General features: G+C 34.4%; 1 protein-coding gene across 5 annotated transcripts in view; it reads right to left on the bottom strand.

Moving 5' to 3' along the window:
• FBXW7 (F-box and WD repeat domain containing 7) overlaps positions 1–21303 on the bottom strand; it is a 171996-nt gene that overhangs the window by 93913 nt on the left and 56780 nt on the right. The window contains exon 3 of one of the 5 annotated variants that reach the window (XM_079770885.1): positions 3105–3243. The exons of 3 other annotated variants lie outside the window; for them this stretch is intronic. The gene's annotated coding sequence lies outside the window, so the exon portion shown is untranslated. Of the gene's footprint in view, positions 1–3104; positions 3458–21303 lie in introns of those variants that run through there. One more of the 5 variants, XM_079770887.1, reaches the window with a different exon arrangement.

Raw genomic sequence — 21303 nt, 5'->3', positions numbered from 1 at the left:
TAAGAGTAACTTACAAAGTGAAAAGATGAGAGAACAAAGTTCATAAAACAAGTCATAAAGAATAGCAGGCAGCCTATCAACAAAGAGAAAATTTATTATTGGCATTTCTAAAATAGTACCAGAACTGGTCATCATTGAACAGTTCTGTTACCAATTATAAATAACAAAAATTCAAATCTCTATCTTCGTGGAACTTTGTGTTATATTGGGGGAACAGAAAAGAGTGCCTTAATTTAAGCCAATAAAGTTCAGTGACTCTCATATTTACAGTGTGACATGTAAATACCTTTCAAATTAATGCAGATTCTAATAAACAGACCTGATCAAAACTGGTAAATCCAAGCAGAAAAATCAAATTCAAAGCATAGCTAATGTAAAATAAACAACACAGCTAAAAGTCAGATGACAGGAATTCCAGAATATTAGAAGAGGCTGAAAATATCTGATAGGCAGGTAAATTTTTTTTCAAGTAGTATATATATTGGATTAGATTTCTCTGGCCTATTTTGGTAATGAAAATGGGAATGAACATATAAATTTTAATTTTCTGTTGCTATTCATAAATTTTAAAATTAAACAAAAACTGTATTCATAAGTTTGGCGAGTTGGCTCAATTGGTTGGAACATCCTCCCATGCACCAAAAGGTTGTGGGTTCCATCCCTGGTCAGGAAGCTTACAGGAGGCAACTGATGGATGTTTCTCACATTGCTTGCTCTCTCTCTCTCTCTCTTTCTCTCAACATCTCCTCAGGTGAGGATTAAAAACAAAAACCAGTATTTCTAGGAAATTAATTCTAATAATAATCCAATAAGTAAGCTAATCACCTAATTAAAATAATACTTATCCAATAATTAATAAGAAATCATAATCAACTCCTAAATATTTTACGGGGTAGAAAGCACCTTTTAAAAAATAGTTTATAAAACCCTATATTTTTTTTAAAAATTAAGTACCCATGATCTTAAACTTGAAACTGCATACTGGAAAATTAATAAATGAAGTATTATCAAAAGAATACATACTCTTGCTTTTGAAATTCTAATTCTAAACTTTTTTAAAGAAAACTTTTTATATAATTTCAGATTTGTGTCATAAAAATATAAACATCAATAAACAGAATCCTATATATACTCTTAAAAAAATATATATGTATCAAAGTAAAATGCCAGGATGCTTTTATTTCTTCTTACCAGTAGAGGTACTAGTATATAATGTCAACACAGATCAAATACATCACTTACGTTTTTATCAATAAGTGGTGAGATCACACTAGAGGTCAGTAAAATAAAATCTGATGGCTAATATATTGACATTAAATTGTAGAATTTCCTTGAGTGGCATAATGAGAATGAAAATGATTCAAAGTAAGGACAGACAAGCAATTGAGGTTCAAAGAGATTAAGTAAATTTCTCAAGATTGCCAGCTTCTAGCAAAGCAGCACTCAACTGAGTTTTTTCATGTGCCTCAGTCTACATAACTACATAAGAATATATTCTCTAACGCTGATAGTACGTTCTTTTCCAAAACCAGAATCACTGTAATCCCTAAAGATTATTTCTCTAAAATAAATATTTACTGAGCCCTCAATATGCTTCAGGAACATATTAATTTTCTAGAGAATAATATTTCTTTAAAAGTTAATCAATGGCTTTTAACCTGACCAGAACCCATAGTAAAATTAGATTTCACATTATAACTCTGTATACATGTGTTTAAACAGACCTAAAATAGTGATTTCAGAGAGAGGGGATTATGAAATGTTTTACATACTTTAAGTCTGTAAGTTACCACCCTTAATTAAACACAGTCTGTTCTCATTATTTACAGTAACTGTGTTCTATAAAATTGCCCCAAATACTGAACCATAGCTCCTAGGAGAAACACAGGGTTATGTTTCTGAAAGCCTCTGCTCTGGTCATGACATTTTTGCCAACCGATCAATACATAATGAGGGTTTCTATTTAAAGACATGCTATTTAAAAATATTATTTCTGATTTGGTAACACTGACCTCACGGTTAACAGCATTATAGCTCATGCCTGAACGAAGCTTATCTAACCCAGCTATGTCCTAAATAAGGTACAACACAACACTAGGCAGCACCTCATCACTGCATGAGAGACACATGAATTGCACACAACCAGACCCAGGCAGGGGATTGGACCTGCCCTTGCCAGGGAATCCAACCCCAGACCCTTCGGCGGGCGGCGGGGATGCTCTAACCACTGAGCAAAACTGGTCAGGGATGACATATTTCTTTGTTCACTGTTTAGTAACCCTATCTGGCAATGTAAGTCACCTTCCCTCACTCTTCTATTCCTCTGTGTTACAGAACTTGCTAAAATTGTCAGGTACAGGTCTTGAATACAAGAACTTCCCCCTTCTACTTGCAAAAGGGTAGGAAATACCAGATATGATCACATCAGAGAGCCAGGATAAAAGCTCAGAATACTGGTTTTTCCACTTCAACAGGAAAGGTGGCAGTTTTCTAGAGTTCACAACTCCTGGTATTGAGAAGTCAGCCCTGTGAAACATTCTGGAGCAGATAGAACTTTGAATGAAGAATATGATAGGGCTACATAAACTGTCCTAGAAGGAACAATATCTGTATCTGCTACGTTAATAAGGAGCCAATAACCACAGGACCAGAGAAAACAGAATCTGCTAAATCTCAGGAATAACTTAGCATCTTTAAGGAAAGCCTGAACACTATCACAATGAGCAAGTACTGACTCAAATCCTTGTAGCTTTGGCCTATACTCTGCCTCACTATCATTTCACAAGAAGGGTTTGAACTTCAGAAAAGGCACACTACTGTAATATAGAAAGTTACTGTCTGTAGAACACTAGTGAGTCTTTTTAAATAGGATTCCCATCTTCTTAATAAGCATGTAATTTTTGCAAGGCAGCATTGTAGAGCACCTGGGGGAAACACTGTCTTCTTGCTATTTGCTTTTTAAATTTAAGAATCCTATTCTCATTTGCTACTGCTTGATGCTCCCTTGCCTGGGTTCCTGGGAGGTTTCAGTCGATATGTGTGCTATTAGAATTCAGTAGCTCCTTCCAGATTTTCTTTCTTCCTCTCTGAGGCAAAATAATTACCTCATTTAGTTGAATATGCCAAAGAATCAATATTCACGGACAGACTTCCATCTTCCTCTTCAAAATCTTGGCAAGAAGGTTGGGTGGACATATTGGGGGAAGACACTGCCTGACTGTGTGGTTTCAGAAAATGTATAAACTGAAAAAGAGAAATATTTAAACTCTACTATGTGCCAGGCACTGGGGATACAATGTTGACCAAAGACATAGCTCTGCATCCTAAAAACTCATGAGAAAAACATCTTCATATATATAAGTATAGTAGGAACCAGGAAAATAAATTTCATTCTAACCTGGCTCCATTACCACCCACCAATATCACCCCATCACCACAACCAAGAAAATCCCCCAAAAAAACAAAACATCTAAAACATAATTCTAATACCAAGAAATATTTATAATCCACGTAAAATGATTGCTTGCTTTTTCTTTCTTCCTTTCTTTCTTAGTAAAGTCTGAGAGTTATTATTTTTAATGGTAAGAAATATCATGATTTTTCTTACAAAGATGTTCTCTATATATGTAGAAATAAAGTAACACTGTCATAATGATTAAATCAGTAAACTAGACCCCTTATGTGATGATCTTTCATTTTTCAGATGAGACATTTTTAAAATTTTTCAGGTTACAGAACAGTATTTCTAGAGAAACCTAACAAGGCAGTAGTTGTAAAACACTCTGAAACTTCTAAACACCCTCAATTTTAGTACAAACAATGCTGTGTTGTACCCTCAATCTAACACTAAGAGGAAGCATTGTGGGTTGGTCACAACTTGAATTCCTTATCACAATGAGGACTGCCTAAGGTTCTTACCACTAAACTCAGCCATTCAAATAATCGGGAAGACCGCAATGATGCCCACTGCTCTCCAGAACCCCTGGAGTTCAGATTTGTTAAAAGAAATATTTCCTAGATCTTCAAGTTTCTGGATAGGATTCTTTCATTCTGAAGTTATTCCTCTCACCCAGATAAAATAGAGTTAATTCAAAATAATAATAATGATTAATGGAAGGCTATAAAAGTATGCCTTCTACTACAACATTATTTCGCAAATGTTTCATCCTCAGGAGCAGCAAATGTTTCATCCTCGCATGCGGCCGCCTCAGCGGCCGCGTGTCACCACAAATGTCAGTGCTGACACGCGTGTCATAGGTTCGCCATCACTGCCCTAACCGCTTCTGCCTGCCAGCCTGGTCACCCCCTAACTGCTCCCCGGCCAGCCCGATTGCCCCTAACTGCCCTCCCCTTCTACTACAGGAATTCAGAAACCAGATTTGAGATATAGAAACCAAAATGTTAGCGCAGTGGTCGACAAACTCATTAGTCAATAGAGCCAAATATCAACAGTACGACGATTGAGAGCCAATTTTTTTAAATTTAAACTTCTTCTAATGCCACTTCTTCAAAATAGACTCACCCAGGCCGTGGTATTTTGTGGAAGAGCCACACTCAAGGGGCCAAAGAGCCACATGTGGCTTGCGAGCCATAGTTTGCTGACCACTGTGTTAGCGGAACCTTATAGGTTAAGAAATCTGTTATACATTCAGATGAGTAAAAAATGCTTCCACTGCATTCATATAAAACAGCAAACATTTATAGACTGCCCACTAGAGACCAACACGATGTCAGTTACAGAATATTCATTTAATCAAGAACCCTGAGATCTTATTCCCATTTTACAAAACAAGAAATGTGCTTGGATTAAGGTTACTTGCCCAAGATTTATAGTTAGTAAGACTTAGTAACATGTTTGAAATACAGATATGTCTAAGCCAAGGTTTGTTAAGTTCATTCCACTAGGCCAAAATGTCTTCCAATAATGCACAGTAAGGATCTTACAGCGGCAAGACAAAAGACACAAGTGACAGTAACATGACACCACTGCAACTATCTTTTTCATATAAAAAAAGCCCCTTCTTAAGGTAAGAGACCTCTTTCCTTTCTCAGATACCTAAACCTTGCCTTTCTTCCAGTAAGGGCCACCACAAACAATGGGTCTAGGCCCTCGGAAGAGGGGTCTGGGGAGGGAGCTTTTAGGCTCCCCCTAGCAAAGTAGAAATTATATGGTATTTGTCCTAGGTCCCCTTCAGGACCAAAGGGCTTCAGTAAATTGTACCAGCACCATACATCCAAAATCTCATGTACATACTCTAAAATTGCTTTTGCTTACTAGTTACAAAATACTCTTATAGCTATATCTGAATCTGTAAATGTAGCTCTGTACTTACCTATGATTACAAGTATTTGATAGTTTTAATTGATAATTGATTTTAGGCAAAACAATGAAATGGAATTCTATAGACTCTAACCCAAACAAGCTATCCAACTTTATCATCTTGCTTTCAACCCAACTGCAAAATATTATTACCTATTTATAGAATCTTACTTTGTACCAGGCCTTGCTGTTTTACATATGAATCTTGATTTCACTATCAAAGCAAACTAATGATGTAGATTCCATTTTATAGATGAGGAAATGAGGTTCAGAAACTGTGCTATATTACCTCTCAAGCACTACCCATCTTTGCATAGTAATTGTCCCTCTGAACCTCTATCTTCTGTTTCGTACTTCCAGGGCAGCAGAAATCCCATAGTATTGTGGTCTAAGACAAATAATTCCTGGCTCCAGCAAAGCTAATGGTTTTATTTCCAAGGTAATAGGACTATTATCACTACAGAACATTAATAAATAGATCATTTCAGCACAATATCAAAGTCAAACTGAAAGCCAAACAGCTGAAAAAAATTAAGATCATAAAACACAGTGGTTGCGCTGGCCAGTGTGGCTTAGCTGGTTGAGAGTTGTCCCATTTACCAAAAGGTTGCTGGTTCAATTCCCTTCCCTTTCTTTCCCTTCCCTTCCCAGGCAGGGCACATGCCAGGGTTTTGGGCTCAATCCCCAGTGGATCCCACTGGGGACATGCAGGAGGCAGCTGATCGATGTTGCACTCTCACATCAATGTTCTCTCTCTCTCTCTCTCTCCCCCCTCTCCTCCCTTCTTCCCTCCCTCCCCTTCTCTCTCCCCCTATTCCTCCCTCTCTAAAAATCAATAACAAATATTTTTTTAAAAACAAAACAATAAAAACAATGGTTAAGAGCCCAGGTTCAGTAATTAGACAACAGCACAAATTCTAATTCTACCACTACTTAGTTATGTACCCTGGGGCAAATTATTCAATGTCTTTAAATGTTACTTCATCTGCAAAAGGGGATTTAAAATGCTACAGGTATCTCACAGGATTACTGTGAGGATTAGAGTGATCATTTTTAGGCTCCAGCCTTCATGGAGGGATCTCATTTTAGATACCTTATGACGCATGGCCTTCTAATTTACCTCTGTCTCTAGCACTTGAGGCAGCCCTTAAATTAGAAACCCAAGGTCTCTAAATTTTGTCCCCCCTACTCCCCATATCACACAAAAGTTGGTTTTCCCCACTCTTACTCCCACTGTCTCTTGTTCTTAGTCACTGTGAAATTTTTCTTCTCATTTCAACAATGGTTAAATAAATCTATCCAGCAAGGTAGCAAGCTATTTATATCTTTACTAGAGTCCCAGTGCATGGATTCGTGCACATTGAAAGGAAATTAATTAGAAGAAATATTTTAGAGGCCGGGGAAGGACCGTGGGAGATTGGCCAGCTGGGAAGGGACCGCGGGGGGGGCTCCAGGTCGTGTCCAGCCCATCTCCCCCAGTCCTGACCAGGGCCAATGAGGAACAGCGGGAGGGCTCCAGGAAGTGTCCGGCCCCATCTCGCCCAGTCCAGATCAGCTGGATCCCAGCAGCAAGCTAACCTACCGGTCCGAGTGTCTGTCCCCTGGTGGTCAGTGTGCGTCATAGCGACTGGTCAAACGGTCAAATGAATGGTCAGACACTTAGGCTTTTATTATTTAGGAGGATTTTTTATCTAACATTTTAGTTGTTTCATTTGAGAGGGTTTTTCATAGTACCTATTTGGTATCCCACCATAATGCTAGAAACAAAAGTCATAGTTAACTCTTTACAGGGAAGCCTTAGATGACTTTACAAAGAATATAATAGTTTAAATGAGTATTAAAGTACTATTAGGTGGCAAATTGAGGTAAAGTAGGAAAAACACATTAGAAAAGTAGCAAATTAAAGAAATAGAGTTAAGATTGAGATGATTGGTTTTGCTGGGTTTAAACTTAATTTTAGGATATAGAATTGCTGGAAATGAGACTGATGATGGACTAGATCAGGCTAAAGACAGATAGGGTCCAACTCTTGAAAATCTTGGTGTGTCATGATAAGGAATCTGAATTTAAGACTGTGAGTCACTACAGGGCTATAAGCAGAGAACTGCCACTGTTGTATCAATGCATTCAAAAAGATTATTCTGGCAGAAGTGAAAACAAGCAAACAGAAGAGACAAGAAAGTCTTGCTTTTCAAAATTAGGGCTTCCACCAGCAATTCTGGCATCACCTGGGAGCTTGTTAGAAATACAAAATCCCACTCTACATCTACCTAATCATAATCTGCATTTTTAACAAGAATCCTAGGTGAATCATCTAAACAGTCACTGATGCAAAACAAAGATCTGCAAAGTCAATGAACATTAGCTTTATTTTAAATTTTAAGAAAAAAATCTTAATTATTCTAGAATACATGACATTCATTTGGTGTTCAAGTTGCTTTGTTTGTCTAATAACAAGCTGACTGTTAACACCGTTAGATTTAATATTTGAGGTTTGGACACTACATGCCTGTGAGACGAAGTGATTTGTTATTTAGTTGTGACATAAGTTTGAGTCCATTAACATGCTGCTGTCTAAGAGCAGACTATTTAGTAAGCCCAGGAGACTATTATTCAGAATCAGAATTAGTTCTCCACTCATTATTGCATATGTGGTAACTCTCTAGGTTAAAAAAGTGGGGTAGGAAAGACCTTCCTATTTTGTAATAGAAGTGAAAAGGCAAAGAATCTGATGCTTTTAAATAAAAAATTATTATAAAAGATGGAGACAGTTCTTAGCTATAGAGCAATTCTGTATTTTTGGATGCTTCATTTAATGTCCTAGCTATGTTCCTGTTTAATGTCAAGTGCATAATATATTTGAATCATTTTACTTATTAAATTTAATAAATATTGATCATCATAGTCCTAGCTTCAGAGAATACTTTTTTTTTTTGAGTTTGACAAATTTATTGGTATTTTAGTAAAGACATTCATCTCAGTTGTTTCTCTCTCCCATCTTGACCATAGGCTAATATTTTGTTTCAATCAAGGAAAGAATATGCAGGAGAGGGATTTTATTTTAACAGTAAAATAGACAAAAATGAAAAGTTTGCCTATATTAAAGCAAGTTAAATTCATGTATCTTGATATCAATAAATCAAGTAAGTAAGAACTAACAGTTCTATATACATTTCCATTGTTTTACTTGCGTCTTACTCTAATAAATGAAAGTGAGCAAAGTATTAGGAATATATACAGGCTGCTTCTCTGGAGTTACTATCTCTTAAAAGAGGTGAGCAATTAGTTACCACCATTAAGACAGTCTGATGCTGCCTGCAAATTTAACATTGTAGATGTTTTCAAGGAAATCATTATACTGCATTTTTCTTTTATCTATTACTCTGCCTTATAAAATGTGTTTAATCGTCACATTAAAAAAATAATTCATATACAAAAACAAAACAAAACCCTATAACACATAGCTCTAACAAAGTATATGTGGTCAAAGAGAGAATGTTTTTTTAAAAAAGTGTTTTCTCAAAGAATGCTGCATCAAAGTTATTGCAGGGGGTGGGGTGAGCAAGAGGTGTTAAATGCAAAAACCAGGTGTAGCTACCATAGATCCATTGAATCCCAATCTGCATTTTTTTAATAAGCAGCTTCCAAGTAATTATGTGCACATGCAAGGTATTCTTTCCAAATTTGGAAGCCATTATTGTTCATTTTCTTACCTTTTTATTTGAATATAATAAGCATACCCAGAAAAGTCCCAGCACCGTCCTAGATCAAAAATAGAACATTCTGACACTCTAAAACCCCCTCTAATGACTCCTAGAAACTAGCCCGCTATTCTAGCAATTAGAATATACAGTGGGAAGAGGACAGTCTTCACTAAAACCGGAAAGCCACATGCCAAAAAATGAAACTGGACTCCTATTTTATACCACATACAAAAATCAAGTTTAAATGAATTAAAAACTTGAACATAAGACCTGAAACCATAAAACTCCTAGAAGAAAACTTAGGGGGTAAGCTTTTTTTAATACACACATGTTTTTATTGATTTCAGAGAGAAAGGGAGAGGGAGAGAGAGATAGTAACATCAACGATGAGAGATAATCATCGATTGACTGCCTCCTGCACACCCCACACTGGGGATCAAGCTTGCAACCCAGGCATGTGCCCTGACCAGGAATCGAACCCTGACCTCCTGGTTCATAGGTCAATGCTCACCACTGAGCCACGCCAGCCAGGCTGGGAGGGAGGGGGGGAAGGGGACAGGTGGTGGGGGGAGGTAAGTTCTTTGACATCAGTCTTGGCAATGACTTTTTTTTGGATTTGACACCAAAAGACAACAAAATAAAAAATAAACAAGTGACACAGCATCAAACTAAAAAACTTCTACTAAGCAAAGAAAACCATCAACAAAATGAAACGGTAACCTACAGAATGGGAGAATATATTTACAAATCATACCTGTTGAGTTAATGATATCCAAAATATATAAAAAAACTCATATAATTCAAAAGCAGAAAAGCAATCCAATTAGAAAGCTGAAAGAGAACTGAATAGTCATTTTTCCAAAGATGACATACAAATGGCAAACAGGTATATGAAAAGGTACACAATATCACTAATCATTAGGAAAATACAAATTAAAACCACAATGAGAGATCACTGCACACCTGTGAGAATAACTCCCCTAAAGATTCCTCAGCAATGGGCTAGTGTCATCTGGATTATTTTCAATAATCATTTTCATTCCAATCACAGTATCATCTTAAAAAAGCAGAAATACACAATTTCTGAAGGTATTTTAAAATATCTGATGCATTCTTAATGGTTCTAATGAAACTATTCAGTACAATATTCAGACTCATTGCTCCCACCAAGTTTGACAAACTCAACAAATTTAGGAATACAACATGTAGCTTGAAGCTGGTGAATTGACTTTTAGACACCTCTTCATTCCACTATTACACAACCAGTGTCCAAAATAGTAATTCACTTGTACAGCTGCAAAACAAGCTTCTCTGGATTTCTTCTAAGGTCAAAGATGCCATAAGAATTCAAACTATAAGGTGTCAGGATGTCACTTTTACTATATAAATATTTACAAGACTTTAATATCTCTTTAAAAATTAAGGTAAGTATGTGTGTGTACATAAATACTAAGCCATATTTGCAAAATTACGTAATTTGAATCAGCAATATGAAAAATTCTTTGGTATCTCATTTTAGAATTACAAATTCAATTGTATTTTTCTGAAATTCAAAACTCCTGGTACATTAGAGCATACTTCTATGGATTTTCTTTTGAGGCATATGCTCTACTTTTTCCTACCACTTTTAACAAAAGTTCATTAATCAGGAAATCACAATGAATTATCAACTATGTGCTAGTTGTTGCTGTATTTTTACCTATAATTACAAGGATAAAATAATGACCATCTTAAAAAGTAGAAATTTTACTAAAAAACACATATATTAACTAGGCAAATTTCATTTATAAATTAACCCTAAAGGAAAATTCATATGATCAGTATAATACTGTAGTATAAAACAAGCAACCTGATATAATTTGACCTGGAGAGATGCCATGTTTTTTTTGTAAAAGTAAACAATGAATTTACCAATGCCTGAGTATTATCGTTTAGCTAGGAAAATATAGTGTGTTGAAAAAGTACGAGCAGGCATGAATTAAACTGCTGACACAAACTTAAGTACAGAATCTTTCACTCAAAAGCAGCACTGGTCTAATTAGAATAAGAACTTACATCAAGAGCTGCCCTAACAATCTTTTATCATCATCAATAATTGAATAAAAATATGAATAAGTGAAACATTAATCAATCAAAGAAAGAATACACCTTACTTAAATCAGTAAGAAAATCCACACGTATGTGTGCACCCACAAGTATGTGCATATATCTTTACAACTTCATTTCTGAACCTATAGTTAGGTTCAAACTGTGCTTCTGCATTTCTCCATATAAAACTAAAGATAGGAATATGGTAGTCAGTGAATCTGACTTTTTTGTATGTACAGGTAACCTTGGGCAGGTCCCTTAATCTTTGCAATCTCAAATTTCATTAGAAAAGGAAGTAATATTTGAGTATCTACTATGTGCCAATCACTGTGCTTTTATATAAATTATCTCTTAATCTTCAAAATATTCCTACCAGATTATTAGTATTACCCTCAGATAACCAAAACTCAGTCACTTAAATCTGATTTGATCACAAGTCTGCCTAACTGCAAAACCCCTTTTCTTAACTACATGGTAAAGATAATGCATAAATTAATACCTAAACGATTTGAAGTACACAATAATTCTAATAAAAGCTGTCATAATCCACATGGCCTGTTTTAAAACATAAAGCTATACAAGCGTAAGAAACAAACAGTACTCTACTGGTACACTATTCCGTCACACTACTCTCCTCCCTACATCTCAAAGAAGGCAAAAATCCTAAAACTGGCTGACTGATGTTTGGTACAAATGCTTAGCTTTATTAATATTTTTTTATTAGAATTGTTACTGGTTTTGTTAGTACATAGATTACAAAGCTGCATAGGTTATGAATGGCCTGTTCCTATTTTTAGAGTGATTTTGCAGAACTTTTAGGTTTTTCCCAGAGATACATATATTGCTTTATAACAGGACCACCTGTGTTGTGGTAGTGAAGGAAACCCAGCATCTCCACCTGCTTTATTTAAACCCAGCCTAACTTCTTCAGAATTTGCTATTATGGGGTAAAACCAATCTGCATTATAAAACTTTATTGCTGCTAAAGACTTAAGAACTACTTTGTAAAAGCAAAATACTGCCCATTTTTGTTTTTGCTTTAAGAAATATTAATTTTAAAAGTTGGAGTGGAATATCAGAAATGAATAAAAATTAAATAACATTTAAAAATACAAACTGTAATAATAGATATAAAACATATCACCTCAAAATTCTGCTAAATTAAATTTTAATTATAGCATATACTGTGTGTTTTTACAAACCAGTATTTTGAGTTGTTTTTTAATTTTATACTAATGCCACAAGGAGGATGACATTCATTAGAGTGATACAGGCTTTTTCCTTAGGACAGACTGTTTTGGTTTATAGCATAGCACACTTGAAATTATCTTATGGAAATGTCAAATTAAGGAGAAAGCAATCTCTACCTACTTTGGTCACAAAGAGAATACATTTCTTTTTTCTAATATGAAAAATTACAAAAATTGACTTTAGCATTTAAATCAGTCTGCAACATGTGCCTAAGACATTCCTAACATTTTAAGAATGTGAAGTACTAATCAAAATTTAATTTTATTAATACATGTTATTAAAAAAGTGAAAGTTATTAAATTTCCCCTGAAATGTTGTGCTACATTTAGGAATTTTTAAAGCACTTTGTATGATGTTCTGAAACAGAGGCATCTGGAAATATCAAATTACTAAAGTTAGGAATGCCAGTAAAGTATGCCTACCACTTTAAAAATGGGAGGAAAGGATACAGGAGCTGGCAGAAAAAAGGAGAAAATGGTATCTTGAACAGAACAAGGATACCAACCTGGTAAATAAATGTAATCCATCTCCACAATGCCAAAACACATCCTATCTGCTTTTGTATCAAAAGTCACTTGGATCTTGATGGTTCATATCACCCTCCATTCTTTTTGCCAATTAGTGATTATTACTATAACATTCTGAATCAAATTCTGGCTCAGGGACTATCAAAAGGTCAGTTATAGCTCTGAAAGTCTGTTTTTCTTTCTTCATTGCCTAAGGTTAGATGATTTGTTTTCCAAAACTTTCACTTGGGTACACGTCTCCTCTGTGCAAAATTTTCAAGATGGAAATGGCAAGTTTATCTTATTAAAATAAAAATACTGATCAAGAACAGTTTCTATTATAAGACAGAAAACATGTATTAAAACTACACAGTCCCACATAAACTGTTTATAAACAACTAATTTACACTTATTGAGAGTGAACTTCAAAACTTTGCTGTTGTCAATTTTCGATACCTCAATCTCAAAGGTTCTGTTTCTTTATTCCTCCTTCTTTCTCACTTGTCTCTTAAGAAAAAAGTGTGATCCTGCCCTGGCAGGTGTAGCTCATTTGGTAGGAGCATCATCCAGGACACCTAAAGGTCCCAGATTCGATTCCCATTCAGGGCACATACCTAGGGGGATGGGGGAGGGGGGCGCAGAATCAATTAACATGTCCTTGGGTGAGGATAAAAACAACAACAAAAAAAGTGATCCCTATCATTTCCAAAACTATCCCTACACCTCCTCCAGAAACTTGACCCATTAATCATTCCCCTTCTGCTTAAAGATTCGATTTCTTCAATCTCACTCTTGTCTCTCTTTCTGTGAACATTCACAAGTGTATAACATTCTTTCTTGGATGCAAAACAATGTAAATGAGGTGAAGCCTTAAAGTGGGAAGGGAGTCGTCCCAATCTAATTAGACAAATTTTAAAAATAATAAAATTCAGTATTTTTTTCATTTCACTATTTAATAAAGCTCTGGTCATAGAATGAAAATAAAAGAGAAAGCAAAAGTAAATATCATAAAATATGTCACAAGCAAAGGCTGTACGGCAATGACTTCTAATCTTTATTTTCAGCACCCAAGACTTCTTTGTTATGAGAAAATATATCTAAAACTTATCACAGATACAATTCTAAGATATAAATTTTAAAAGGTACTCTAGAGGATGAACTGCTATGACCTTCAACAAGTCAACTCCAAAATTTAGGAAATAATTTCCTATACAAAAACAAAGTATGTTACAAAACTTTGCTCTTGCTCTTTTGCTTACTTTTAAAAAATAAATAAACTAATTGGATTCTTAGACCTTATCTTTGCAAAGTTAACACTGTGATTTTTACTTACTCTTAATCACAGAGTTGGGGGTAAAGAGTAACTTTTTTTTTTTTTTGCCAAAATACTGTAATATCAGAATTCTGAGGTTTTTCCAACAAAAATTGTGATTTTATAGGTTTACAACTTATATGTATTGATGAAAAAATTTAAAAAGTTAAGAAATTTATAAATGTTTAAGCATGAGAAAAACGAAAAGGATACATCTGTAATCATAACTTTCCATCACTGTCACTCTCTTCTCATTTCAGCTTCATGTAACTTCTTCCTCAATTACTTTATTCATTATTTTCAACTTACATAAACTCTAAGTCATGTCCAATCTCATCTCTAGGCACTAAAAGATCTCACTTATTATATGTGCATTTTAACTGTCACATTCATCTACTCTCAGAGTATCTTGATCCAATGACAAAGCTGCAATTATAGTAGACTTAGAAATTCTGAAGAATATAGACATGTAAAGAAGAAATATTTTAAATTACCTAAAATCTCATCATCCACAGATAATCACTTAATAAATTTGCTGTACCTCCTTTTGGTCTCCCTCTCTACTATGTACAACAAATACATATTTTCAAAACCAATATTACTTTAGGTTAAACTCCATAAAAATTCTGATACTCCCTTATCTACAAAAAAGGCAATTTCATATGCTTCAACCTAATACCATAGGGACTACATGTGTATGTACATATAAGTACAATTTTACATTCTTCTGCTGAGACTTTATATTATACTAGAGGTCCAGTGCACGAATTTGTGCACGGGTGGGGTCCCTCAGCCTGGCTGGTGATCAGGGCTGTCTCACCCAGTCCCGATAGGGCTGATGGGGCCAGCCAGCAGGGGGGGACCATGGGAGGGTTCCAGGGCATGTCTGGCCCTCTCACCCAGTCCCCATCAGCTGGATCCCAGCAACAAGCTAACCTACTGGTCAGAGCGTCTGCCCCCTGGTGGTCAGTGTGCATCATAGCAACTAGTCGACCAGTCGACTGATAGGTTGGACACTTAGCATATTATGCTTTTATTATATAGGATATATAGGATTATGAGCATTTTCCTAGTTTTCAATATTCTTCCCAATATAATGTTTTAAGGCTAGATGGTGGCTCAAACAAATGGATATTATAAACTAATTTAACCATTTCCCTGATGTTTGAAACTAAATTATTTCCAGTTTTTCACCATTACAAATTATTCTGGTGGAAATAATCCTTATACCTAAATCTTTCTGTAAATCTGATTTACTTCCTTAGAATAACTTCTTAGAAGCAGGCTTACTAGATCAAAATTTATAAGCATTTTAAATACTACTTAAGCAAGTTCTTAAAATACCTACCATAAGAGAATTTACATTACCAGTCTACATTTCACCATTAGTGTATGAGATTGCTCATTCCATCTCAAACCTGATTTTAATGGTCTGAGAGATGACTTTACAAATCATCTATGGTTTGTAAACCAATTCTTAGAGAAAAGGAAGCTGACGGACAACGTATACAAAAAGGTAAAAGAGGAGCACATTATCAACATCAATTGTTCTCAAAATTTGGTATGCATGAGAATCATATGGCTTGTTTGAGCATGAAAGTTCCTGGCTCCCATTCCAGTGACTCTGTCAATGGGTTCTGATACAGATTTATGTTTACTACCACCCTGAATGACACAGATGCAAGTAATCTCTGAACCACACTTTGAGAAACATTACTGCAAACAGAAAACAAGTGCTTTATATGAATAATTACTGCAACAATAAAAAGCATATTCCAAATAGCTGAGTAAGACGTGAATGCATCAGTTACTTCTTATTCAAGACACAAAAATTAGGTACCATTTAGGTCTTCAGACCAAAACCTGGCTTCATCTCTATAGTCACTGCTTAATTAAAAGTGCAAATACTTTAAAATATTAAGGTACTGTATTATACCAAAGCTTTTAAAATATACAGGGTGTCCCAAAAAAAGGTATATACACTTTAACAACTGATAGCTCCATTTTGAAAATGAAATGTATTTTAATAAACACTGCCTTTATAATTATTCAAAGAGTATTTATACATTTTTGGGATACTATATATATATATATATATATATTATATATATATATATTAATTAAGTAAAAGTTTGAAAACTGGTTCTATTTCCTAGCTGTGTGATTTATGGTAAGTTATATAACCTCTCTGAGCCTCAGTTCCTTTATCTTAAAAAATTACAACAAGAATACCTATCTCATAAATGACATAATATAGAAGTGCTTAGTTTAGCATCTGGTCCAATTAAGGGTTCCATAAGTGTTTGTTACAATTATTCTGATATAATCATCACTTTGAAAGTGCCTAATTCAATCAAATCACAGACCACTTTGCCTAGGTAACAAAGAGGACTGTATCCAGCTTCTGATGGACCATGTATGGAGCAAGCACTACTAGCATAAAGGCTGCCTTTCAAAAAAAATGATTACTAAAAAATCTGCTAGGTACTGAAATAAATTATTTACAAAATTACCTTTGTTACAGAGCATAGGGAAAAATTGCAGTGACAGAAAATAATCCCAAATTTTTCTTTTAAGAACTAGAATAATTATTCAAAATATTTATGCTATATAGAGAATATTGGATATCAAAAAGATATAACAGTGCTCTTGGCAAAAAACATGCACCCCCTTCTCCACCCCTCCTCCACAAAAAAAGAGAGATGAAAAGTAAGACATTTCATTACCTCCTAGAAACTGATTCTTTAAGAAATTTTATCTTTCCTCCTAACTCCAACTTCTATAGCTTCCATGTCAAATATTATAACACATCATACCAGTATGAACAAATTGATTTCTTTTTAATGGAAATTTTAAGACTGTGTTTAAGGAACCTTAAAAATGTTCATACATAAATTTGATCAAGGTCATCAAACAGATTAGTGGCAAAGCCTGGTTAAGTCAAGTACAAGTAGGCTTTTAAAAAAAGAACAGGCAGTTCCACTGGGGCTAAATGTCACAATGTATACTGCCTATTTATTTTACACATCTAAATACTGTCTAAATACAGAATAATCATAGTATCTTCTATCTCTTATAATCAATCTTTCTTTTAAGTAGTAAACACTTCTGGTATGCCCTTCTTTTCCTCCTATTTGCTCAGCCCTTTGCAAAAAAGCTTTAATGCACACCACTCCGCTGAAACTTATATTAATGATTAATGAGTTGGTTATCTACTATTTAACATTTCAATACATATGAAATTTAGACACATCCTTGACCAAATCTCAAATGATACTGACATACTTATATTAATCAGTGTTCATAAAGGAATTTGGGGAGGAGGGGTGGATAAACTTGTTACCGAATGAATAATAAAATATTGCAAACACTACTTTGTAAATTACATTACAGTATTCTATAATTAATGTTTTAAGTACCTGAATTCAGGATAAAGTACAGAATTATATTGGTAATATATCTTTAAAGAAACACTAAGGCCGTAAACATTAAGGGCAAGTATTTAAGTAATCAAAAAGTAAAGCTTTCTTCACACAGTGCTTTGAATAGTATATATAATGGTAATTTTATGCTAAATTTCTTCTACAGCAAATTATTAACATATTTAATTAATATAAATGTTTTTAAATGTCATTGGAAGAAACAGTGTCTCTATCATGGCAAGAACATAAACTTGTTAAAGAACATATATTAGAGAAGGACAGTATTTTTGTGTCAGATTCTGCACAAAACACTCTACATACTGGATAGTTAAAGAGGTTAGAGGAGCTGGTGAAATATGAATATAAACAAAGTCTTTAACACTCAGCAAAATTTGAATATAGACAAAGTCTTTAGCACCTGAGTCTCACTTTTGTTTCTGCAACACTAGTTCTCTTCTATTTTAACCTTTTGCACTCGGATGTCGAGTGTGACGGTTATTGAATGTATCAATAATTTGAAATATAAAAAAATCCAAATAAATAAGTTTGTATGAAAAGAAACTCCAGTTTTTTATTCTACTGCTGTGCTTTGTAAAATCTGGGGTATTTAAAAAATTAAATCCCGAGTAGAATAAAGGAATCGAGAAAAAAGCAAGCGAGTGCAAAGGGTTAAGCTTTAGTCCTATACTTCCTTTGTAATCAATTATTTTTGAAAAGGCATATAATAAAGGTGAAAACAAAGATTATTAAAATATAATCACTGGAAATTCATAATCTTGGATATTAAGATTTTGATTTGCTATATCCTTAAATATTGCTTTAAAATAGCTACTATGTTTTCATCAATAATCCTTAGAATTGGTCCAACTCAGATTTCCTAAATATTTGCATCTATGAAACTAATGAGAGCAAAAGACCAAAAAAGGATACAAAACAACTCTTGTGCAATTCTCTAGTACAAGAACTTACCATAATTCCATTATTATAATTACAGCTAGAGTTTTAAACTTATGAAATTTGCAAATGTTAAGAATATTCTGTTTCATTTAGATAACAAAGAATAGTTAAATAAATTCTTATATTTTCAAGATATGTTCTGTGATCAATAGCAGAGTATGCTGATACTATATGTTGATGCTAAACTGAGAGTATGGAGCAGAGAGATTATATTTCATTATATTCAAGGCTAGTAGTACTAATGGACTTTTTATGAATTGATGAATGAAATAATATATAGTCTCTAAAAGTTTATGGCGGAGGCACTCAAATTAACTGAAATAACTGAGGCTACCCAAAACTTAAAGCAAAGACAAAAAAGAGAAACTTAGTATTCTAATTTTAAAAATAAGTGCTGCTGCTTTAAGTGGCCAGCCGTCTCACATCAACTCCAGGCTGCAATCACAACATCCATTAGAGTGCTCCACAGCTCAGAGCAAGCAAGCAAGTGGTTGTCAGTGCAGCTAGTAAATCACCTGATCCTATTACAAAATCAATTACTGCAGTGCATTTCCATTGCTACACAATCTGATGATGACAAAATGATATTGGATAGCTACTGCAAGGTCAAGAAAACTACCAAGAACATCTTTAATTGGTCTTTTATATTTAATCATTTGGTCCTAGTTATAATGCATCCATTTTAATTGTATATTCTTATTTGAAATAAATCTATGTAGTTACCTTTGGTTGCCTGGGACATTCGCTGGATAATCTCTGCAACTGGTCTGATGTATGGCTACAAGAGAACAGATCGGAGCAGCAGGTCGAACGGCTCAACCTCTTCATTAAAGAAGAAATAATGCTGCAGCCACAGCCACACATTGACTTGCTCATTAGATGAGAATTTAACTTAAAAAATCAGAATTGGTAATGTCCCATATATACTCAAAATTGGCTAAATGCCTCATTCTGCAGCTCTCTGGCTGAAAGAAACACTGTTAAAAAAGAATAAAACAGCAGCTTCCCTACAGAAGAAACCAGCCACAAACTCATTGCCAAGAAAAACTCGATATTAAAAACAGAAGTCTCCCAGCTACTCTTTAGAAAGAAGGTAAGAGGTGCTTTAATATTTCCAACTGGTTTATATTAAAACCCCAGTACTTAGCAAAGGAGCAAACTGAAGATATTACACCCCAAAATTATACTAACCACTCTCTCTGTCCTCCATCAGTTTAGATCTGTTTGCCTACTCCTTCAGCTCAGCCTATCCAACCTGTTCCCTCTGTAAATGCACACTATTTCAACAACCAACAGGAATGAGCCCCACCCCTCCCTGTCCCCATACACACTGTTCAAGAACCGCTCAATATCTGGAAAAGAACTGCTGCTTCACTGCTTTGAGAAACAACAGGGAGCAAATTACTGGACGGATTCTTTAACTTACCAATCAGAACTGCTGACCTTTTATGACTCTCCGATTCAAGAAGCCTGCCAAACCCTCACAGTAAGAATAATCAACTGATTTTATTTGTATATTATAGATTAATTAACAAGATCATTTTCAATCTTATTATTCAATCTAAAATGCAGAAACACAGGCATAAGTATTTTTTAACAAGATTTAGACAGTAGCTATTTAAAAGATCTTTGAGTATTGCTGGGAGGGGGCAGGATGATGGCTGATGTGCAAAGTAATATATTCCCTCTGAATATTATACTTAAACTTGAGGAATACGGAGCAATAAAATTCTACAGCAAAAACAGTGGTGTAGATAATTATGGACTAAATAAACAAGGTAATCAAGGAGGCCCCGACTATCATGAATGTTAGAAGAGTTTTAATGAGAAGAAAAGGATATGTATCTATAGATACGTATTGACAATGAGTAAAAAGCCTCAAACACCTGGTTTTCATATTAAATCTTCTCCCACTTGGTTATTTGCATCTCATTAAAAATATTCAAAAAACACAAACCACCCTAAAAACTAAGCAATAGTATTAAATATGTTAGCTATTTATACTCTAATATCTTTTATATGTAAGCATCCTCTTTTGCCTATAAAAATATTTATCTATAGCATGTAGTTATAATGCATATTATTATTTCCAGGACAAGAGAAGATAAGATTAATATAAATACTTTATAGTCTTCACAAATAATCATATTTCAAATAACTATAACTTAATAAACATTCATAAACCACTGATTATCAATCTTTTTTAACAGCACTGTTTTTTGAGGAAGATAGTTTAAAAACTAAATGTAATAAGAAACAATTCGAATTTAAATGTATTTTTAAAACTTCCTGTTTTCTATGGCATTGAAAGGTTCTTTATTTGTGTGTGCCTCATGCTCAATTTCTTCCTTGGTTTAAAGCTAGAAAGAGCCAGTATTGCCCCTTCCTTCATCTTGCACTGCCCTTTTGATATTCATGTTATACATAAATCAATTTCCAGAATATCTAAAAACAGGCATGCACTTCACATTGAATTAAAAAATAACAAACACCTTTTGTAGATACAGGCTATGGAAACAAGCAAAATAATGCAGTAACCTTTTACTCGCCTGCTGGAGGTACTGTCTGCTGCATAGGATTTTAAATCCTCATCTGCAGATGCAATTGAGTTGGTATTGCTAAGAACTCTGCTTTTCCTGCATGCTGCTTGCTACAGCTATTCATTGAAAAAGCACATTACGTGAAAAATGTGAAGTACTATCAGTTTAAGTTTCTTATATGAGTTAACAAAAGAACTTATACA

The sequence above is a fragment of the Cnephaeus nilssonii genome, assembly GCF_951640355.1.
Source record: "Cnephaeus nilssonii genome assembly, chromosome: 5".
NCBI classification, from domain to species: Eukaryota; Metazoa; Chordata; class Mammalia; order Chiroptera; family Vespertilionidae; genus Cnephaeus; species Cnephaeus nilssonii.
Note: the sequence above shows the minus strand (reverse complement) of the source record. Positions and strands in the feature narration are given on the sequence as shown.